Source organism: Triticum urartu, unplaced genomic scaffold (assembly GCF_003073215.2).
Source record: "Triticum urartu cultivar G1812 unplaced genomic scaffold, Tu2.1 TuUngrouped_contig_9676, whole genome shotgun sequence".
Lineage (NCBI taxonomy): Eukaryota > Viridiplantae > Streptophyta > Magnoliopsida > Poales > Poaceae > Triticum > Triticum urartu.
This window is the reverse complement of record NW_024120743.1, coordinates 1-8210: the sequence shown is the minus strand read 5'-3', so window position 1 is coordinate 8210 and position 8210 is coordinate 1. Positions and strand designations below refer to the sequence as shown.

General features: G+C 46.2%; 1 long non-coding RNA gene across 15 annotated transcripts; it reads left to right on the top strand.

The window, feature by feature from the left end:
* Positions 1-243: 243 nt before the first annotated feature.
* Positions 244-4368, top strand: LOC125532331. Of its 15 annotated transcripts, none has more exons than XR_007294009.1 (6): positions 244-457; positions 563-1495; positions 1651-1775; positions 1944-2015; positions 2472-3219; positions 4002-4368. It is a non-coding gene; the product is annotated as an uncharacterized LOC125532331 (long non-coding RNA). The 15 variants fall into 15 exon arrangements; XR_007294001.1 differs by having other exon boundaries at positions 2467-3219; XR_007294013.1 differs by having other exon boundaries at positions 1930-2015.
* Positions 4369-8210: the final 3842 nt, after the last annotated feature.

The following is an 8210-nucleotide window of genomic DNA, read 5'->3' as shown; positions in this document are numbered from 1 at the left end:
AGCCAAGAAGTAATGTCTGAAATTTGGATAAATTATTTCTCTTAGACGAACAGAAGTCAAGGACACACAAATGCATATCCAATGGACGCAGCGATTCGGTGCTCGAGCTCAGCTGCTCCCGAAATCGCTAGCGTTGGCTCATGTATGGGGATTCGCAAAAACCGGTCTGTCGCGTCTGCACCGAGACAGCGAAAAAAGGGATACGCCGCTTATACGGGAGCGAACAGTGCAGCCGTGCGGGCCCAAAACGTATGGGTGAGCCCATGTCCGTGTACCAGGCCGTCTACCTTTTGAGCTGAGCCGTGGAACAATTACGTCGGAGCGAACCTGAGCCGTTCTGGAAGCCTGCCGCCGGCACGGACGGCTGCCCTTCCCCAAGGCTGCGGGAGGCTGCGGTTCCTCCGGCGGCCGGCGATGCAAGATGCTGGGCTTGAATCCTTCTGGATGCGGTCGACCAGTAAGTCAACCCTGCCCGCTTTGGAGATCTACCCTTGCATGTGCCCCCATGACAGAGCCGTCGGCTGACGCCGACTTCGCTGCCCGCCATGGCCGTGGGTTGCAGGTTTCCGGTGCGAGCGGAGTTCGCGGACAGCCTGGAACATCCAGATCCGGTGGCTCTTAAGGTGCTCCCGCGACGTGATGCCACCCCTGCTACGCCGGCGGATTCGAATGCTGGCTCCGGGTGCAGGCAGCACGTTGGTTGCGCTAGCCCTGGGAGGACGCAGGGTGAAAATCGCTGTCGACGGCCGGGCTCTCCGACGAGGTCTGCGCAGTCCACCCACAGGGTAAATCCAGAGGCGCCGGGATGGACCAAAAGGTACAACTTGAATCCTGTCCTGTCTAACTGTTACTATTTTTTTAGCAAATGGTGCGATTTTCTTGTGCTATGCTCGCTGAGATGTTAGTGGTGTGTGTGATTTGCCGAACAGAAAAGATGAAATTGCTAGTTCATGTGATGTATGGTTGAGATCAGTAGGAAAAGTTATCCGCGGCAGCACTCGTTTGGGTCTGTTTCCTACCGATGGTTAGTTACATATTTTGTTCTTGTTTGTAAATTCAGTTTACATCTTGGGAGTGTGCCACCGGACAGAACGCCGTGTCCATATAGATGAGTGCTTTAGAGCAGTCAATTCGCAAGTATGCCCTGCTCCCCGCTCGTCGCAGTCCTGGCATCCCGCTTGTCCCCACATGCGTCGTCTTTCTGTCTCCGCCGGTGCCACCACTACTCCTTGCTCGTTGCTGCCAGTCGAGCAAGATGTCCGGTGCTGCGGTGGACAAGCACAAGACGCCAACGGAGGAAGAGAATAAGAATCCGGCGTGGGAGGATGAGGAGGACAAGGATCAGGCGAGAAAGGAGGTGGTTATAGGTCTGATACTTAGCATGATTTATTTTCAGTATTCTCTGTAGTTTATAAGCAGCAAATGCCACCAGGGAATGCTCCATGTTGTAAGAAATTTGTGAACTCTGAACCTAGTCAAGTGCTTCTACTACAAGGTACTCCCTCCGTCTCATAATGTAAGACGCTTTTTAACACTAGTGTAGTGTCAAAAAACGTCTTACATTATGGGACGGAGGGAGTACTATATAGGTACCTGATATTTGGAAACTGTCAAATCCCTTTACCCGCTCACACAATATCCCTGAAACAGCAACTGTTCCACTGATTTTCTGAAACAGCAACTGTTACAATGAAGAAAAAGCCATCACTGGTTTGTCACAGCAGGTGGGTGCAGGAGATGATGATGATGCGCTGCTAATATTGGACTTGCCAGGGGTAAGCTCATTTTCATACTCAAGAAACATGCTTGTGGCCCTAACAAGTAACACTACCTGACATTTTCTTACTCTTATGCACATGGACAGTATGTATAATGCCACCTGAAGCATTTTGGTACTGCATGTCAGTATGTGTAATGATTTATTTTTAGTATTCTCTTTTCAGCAAAGGGTCATTTTTGTGGCAGCCCAGAGATAGGAAAACTGTGTCTAGTCAAGACCTGCTTAGCAACAAAGAGTAAGTGGCATCTCCAGAGAATTGAAGTTAATAGATACTAAAGTCCCCATGCTACCTGCTTGTTTTAGTGAAAGGACCAAACCAAATATCCTTCATTTTTAGTACTAGTACATGCCACTCTTAATTTTTATATAACCATTAATCTCAATTGGTGAAGATTATTACTCCATCTGTTCACTTTTGTAAGTCATTTTAGGCAGCTGAAATTAAACTGTTTTAAGTGCTGTCCTAAATGTCTAGGACGTCTTATAGAAGTGAACGGAGGGAGTAGTATCAATCTATACACTAGCTTTTTTTCATCAGTGCTCCCTAGCTGCATGTCCCAGTTCAGTACACGTGCATGTCCGCATGTTTGCTAGCTGCATGTATTGTTATTGGAACAAATGATCGGCATGAAAAAGCTTGATATAAGCTACAAAGTAAATTCCTGAAACTTTGTTCTAATATTCAGGACAGGTCTTCAGAGCAGCTGCCATTGACTTGGAAAAGTTCAGGACTAAAATTTGATGTTCAGGAGAATCAAATTCATCGTAAATAAGGGGCTGCCATTGACTTGTCCTTCATCGCAAAGTTCAGGAGAATCTGAATGTATGTTCAGAACTATGAAATCTGGTGTTCAAGCACATGTTCAGGATGTGAAATCTGAAACCTGAATCTGATGTTTAAGCTAGCAGTGATGTATGCTCACTGAAATTATGTTAGTTTTAAAACTGCTCGTTGCTGCATTTGATAAACTGAATCTAGCGCTGTATCAAATGGACCGAAGATTTGCTTGTTGCTGCAAGTCTGAATGTAGTTTTAACATGAGGTAATATCACTGGTGGTCATACAACTTGCGTTGGATGTGCAGTTTAGTGCTAGAACTATCAAAATACGTTTTTCTGGTCATACAACTTGCATTTTGGTGCACATACGGTCATTCCCTCCGTATCCGCCGCTGGCACGTATGCACGGGGCCACTGTCAGTGAGCGAAAACATACTGAAGCAACCCGCATGTGGTAAACTTGCACGGACGCCCCTCAACTTGTTTCTATGTGCGCAAAACAACCCCAAAATCGCTGGCCTTTCAGTTTGACTCCCACCGCTTCGTTTCCTGATCGTACAGAGGCAGAGGCTGAGGGGTCGGCGCGTCACGGCGGCCGTCGTCAGAGGAGATGAGTGAACCGCGCCGTCGACGTCCGGGCGAAGTAGCGCCATCGTATGGTACGCCTGCCCCCTCGCTGGTCTCCGCCATCTTGTTTTGTTCCTCTGCTCGCCGCTGTCTTCTTTGTGCCGTCGTCTTCCGTTGTGCCAAGTTAGGTTGGTGTCTACGCCCTTAGGGTTCTTGGCAGATGTTCGATCGCGCTAGGGTTCAACTCCCCTGTAGCCATTAGATTTCCAAGGTGAAACTCCCCTGTTTGCAAATCGACCTAGGGTTTAGGAAGGGGTTATGAAAGGACGCAGTTTTTTGTGTGTAAAAGTATGATAAATTCGTTGTTTTCGCTATGGTTTTATGATATGATCCTGTTTGGTTGGATTATGTAGCTGAAATTGTGTGATGTTTCCGAGATGCAAATAATGTTGTTTGTACTCTGAATTTCTGAAAAAAAATGTAGTAAACTGAATTTTTTTCACACTGAAGGCGTGTACTCTGAATCTGGCACTTAAATTGCTATTTCAAGTATGTGTGTTGTACTTGTAAGGAGAATTAGGTGAATATGTTAACTGAATATCAAGTATGTGTGTTGTACTTGTAAGGAGAATTAGGTGAATATGTTAACTGAATTTCAGGTATGTGTGCTGTACTTGTAAGGAGAATTAGGTGAATATGTTAACTGAATTTCAGGTATGTGTGATGTACTTGTAAGGAGAATTACGTGAATATGTTACCTGAATGTCAATTCCTTCTGTACTTTTGTTGTACTGATTTAGTTGCTAACAGAATTTTTTGTTCATTACTTTTGTTGTACCCCGTTTACTGAATATCCATTATTTTAACAATGCAGGTGATTTTGATGGAGCTGTCAACCAAGAATCACCTCTCTTCATGCAGGCTGAAGAGGAGGTAATTGTGAGCCAAAATGCACCACAAGATGCTCTGTTTCGTGAAGGCTGGCCCGAAGACCTGCATGATTTCCTTTTGTTGTAGTTTTCATGACCGTGTGATCAAGTTCATGAATGAACTTTTGTTAGGCATGAATGATCAAGTTCATCAATGATCAAGTTCATCAATGATCAAGTTCATGAATGAACTGCTCCTTTTGATGGGGTTAAGCACTGCTCCTTTTGATCGCCTTTTTATGTTATCAAGACAAGTGAACTTGTAGTTTCGAGCAACATATATTCCTGTTAATTATGGATGATGTTCTGTCAGTTTCAGACTGTTTCAGATTTCTGTCGAGCAACATATTGATGGTCCATGTGTGTACAATCTTCATGACAGTTTCAGATTTTTGTCTTATCTTCATGGTTCAATTCTGTATAAAGTTGTGCCAAAATTCAGTTGAAAACTGTAGCAAAATTCAGTTGAAACCTATGCCAAAAATTCAGTACTGAACTGTGCCAAAATACTGTCCAAAAATTCAGTAAACGTTGTGGCAAAATTCAGTACTTGTGTGTACAATCTTCATGACAGTTTCAGATTTTTGTCTTATCTTCATGGTTCAATTCTGTATAAAGTTGTGCCAAAATTCAGTTGAAAACTGTAGCAAAATTCAGTTGAAACCTATGCCAAAATTTCAGTACTGAACTGTGCCAAAATACTGTCCAAAAATTCAGTAAACGTTGTGGCAAAATTCAGTACTTGTACAGACATCCAAAAAAAGAGTGTCCAAAATTCAGTTGAAACCTATGCCAAAATTTCAGTACTTGTACGGACTTGCCAATATATTACTAGAGTGTACAATCTTCATGACAGTTTCAGATTTTTGTCTTATCTTCATGGTTCAATTCTGTATAAAGTTGTGCCAAAATTCAGTTGAAAACTGTAGCAAAATTCAGTTGAAACCTATGCCAAAATTTCAGTACTGAACTGTGCCAAAATACTGTCCAAAAATTCAGTAAACGTTGTGGCAAAATTCAGTACTTGTACAGACATCCAAAAAAAGAGTGTCCAAAATTCAGTTGAAACCTATGCCAAAATTTCAGTACTTGTACGGACTTGACAATATATTACTAGAGTGGCCTGGGGGGCATTCGAACCCAGGACTTGCCAATATTACTAGACACCGTACAGCCAGTTGGGTAATGAGCCGATTCTGGCTATATATCTACACCCGCCTCTTTTCTATAGCAATCTCTGTTATCTCTCTCCTCAGCTCCGATGCCCGTACGCGTGACAGACAGACGAACCACGCGGCGGCTAGACCAGCGACCAAGTCCATCGAGCCCACGACGTCCGAGCTCTCGCAGAATCGCCGTGCAGGAGCAGGCGACATTCGACGCCGCGCAGGCCGCCCAAAACGCCAACGACGCCGACTATGTGCCGCACGACCAAGTCGTCTTCGGCCTGTTCCCGCCTTTGTAGGGGATGTTTTGCGCACATAGTAACAAGTTGAGGGGCGTCCGTGCAAGTTTACCACGCACGGGTTGCTCCAGTATGCTTCCGCTCACTGACAGTGGCGTCATGCATATGTGGCTTGCCACACCAGCGGCGGATACGGAGGGAATGACCGTATGTGCACCAAAATGCAAGTTGTATGACCAGAAAAACGTATTTTGATAGTTCTAGCACTAAACTGCACATCCAACCGCTCATCTTTTGAATAGTCCCCACGACGACGTCCCTGTATAGCAGCGTGCATCCCGGCACCACGCCTCGACGGCTCGTCATCGGTTGCCTTGGCCATGACGACTCCTTCGTCCACGACAGCTGACCTGGCTCTCGGACCGCCTTTGACATGGAAACGCATCCGCCTTGTTTCAGATCGATTCGCCGTCCCTTCATCCTCTTGTCTTCCTCTCCCCTTCGACCTACACAGAGCACCCAAACAGGGAGCTGAGGAGCTAGCGGCGTGGAGGCAAGGATAGTTGCAAGGATCGAGGAGGAGATGGTTGTGCCGCCGGCAAGGTGCCCTCTCTCTCTCTCTCGACGGCGGCGGACCTAGGTTACACTCGCTCACATTGGGAAGGGTGGGGGCGATGGGCTCTCGTACAGTGGAAAAACTGGATCATACTATACATGGGCTTCATCCAGCTGCCGGGCCCGATTAACCAGAATGCTTGGATTTTTCTACGGGGATAGCTTCCCTCGGCCAGTTACCAATCAGACGGTCAAGGAAGACCAGATCATGTGATCCAACGAAGGAAAAGGCACATAGCTTGAGAGGCCTCAAAAGGCGCTCAGTTATAATGTATCTAAATAGGTGCATTAAGATAACGGAAATGTTAATGCCCACACGTATGGGCGTTGACCATCTCGACCACACGCATCCATCATCGTCCAGTACTATATGCACGAATCTTGACACAATCTGGCTGATTTTCTGTGCCATGTAGAACAAGGCGTGTGTATGGTGTGTGACATAGTTCTCCCACACATCCGTTTTACCACACGGAGGGGCCGGTGTGTGGGCGTTTAGCAGTTCACCCCCACACAAGTTTTCAGTCACGCACAAGGACTGGTGTGTGGGCATTTGCCATCTCGCCCACACGCCCGTCTCCTCTCCCACACATAAGCTGCTAGTTGCCATGTGTTTTTGCAGCGCACATGGCAACTGCCTCTAGTGTGCTTTATAAGCAGGTGGCAACTCTCTTTTTTTACCCGAGTTGCCATGTGTTTTTGCAGGGTACATGGCACCTGCCCCAACGTGCACGTACATGGCAACTGCCCTAACGTGCACGTAAGCAGATGGCAACTCTTCCTTTTTACATGGCAACTGCCCTAGCATGCTTGTGAGCACATGGCAGCTCTCTTAACTGCCTAGTGTTAGTATGTGGCAACTCCTAAAGTTATGAAATCATGGCAACTACATTAGATCAGACCATACATGGCAACTGTAGTTGAGCAACCATGGCAACTGCAGTTGTCCGACATGGCAACCGTAGTTCAGCGACATGGCAACTGCAGATAAACGAACATGGACGAGGGTCTGGACCATGGCAACTGCGGGCGCGCGGTGGGCGTCACGCGTCGCGTGCGGGACCAGAAGGGTATGCGGCCTGACATACGGGCGTGTGGGCGTTATCAACTTCGCCCACACGCACACGTGTGAGAGGGTTCAGGAGGGAAAAAAAGATGTGTGTGTGCATTAGTTGTTTTGCCCACACGTAGGTGTGTGGGCTGGTTGCTGTCCATGCCACACGTGGCGTGTGGCACAACTACCCGATGCATCACGTGTGGCAGTTATCGGGACCCTAAGATAAACAAGATAATATAGTGATATCCCAAGAAATAAACATGTTCCAACAAGGAACGATCTCCAAGCTTCACCTGCAACTAGCAACGCTATAAGAGGGGTTGAGCAAAGCGGTAACATAGCCAAACAACGGTTTGCTAGGACATGGTGGGTTAGAGATTTGACATGAAAATTTGGGAGGCATGATAAGCAAGTGATAGGTATCGTAGCATAGGCATAGCAAAAGAGCGAGCATCTAGCAAGCAAAGATAGAAGTGATTTTGAGGGTATGGTCATCTTGCCTGCAGAGTACTCAGAGTTGCCTTGATCCTCGCAAACGAACTCAATGGGCTCCTCGTTCACGAACTCGTCTCCCGGCTCTACCCAAGCAAGAACAACAAGCAAAAAGAACGCAATCAACCACGTGCAATGCTCAATCAACATGATGCAAACATGGTATGATATGCGGGATGCGATATGTGATGCATATGCAAGATTTGCAAAGGAATGATTGAAACTGGCCTCAACTTGGAAATCCAAGAGTGCCACTGAAATGGTGAGGTGATTTCGGTTGAAATCGATATAAAGATCACCGGAATCGAATGCACGGTTTAGAAATGGCAAGCAAAACAAATATGGCACCGGTCTGCGATAATCAGCAAGTAGCCATCTAAATGCATCAAGATAAATATGCTACATCACTCAAATATAAAAACAAAATACATGGCAGGGATCCACTCATGAAGCTTGACAAAAGATGAACACTAAACTACGGCTAATTCATCCATTAACAGGTTCAAACAAGCATGGCAAAAGTACAAATGATAACAGGTTTCAGACTTAGTTAAATTAACACAAGTCTGGAATTTATCAGCAGGA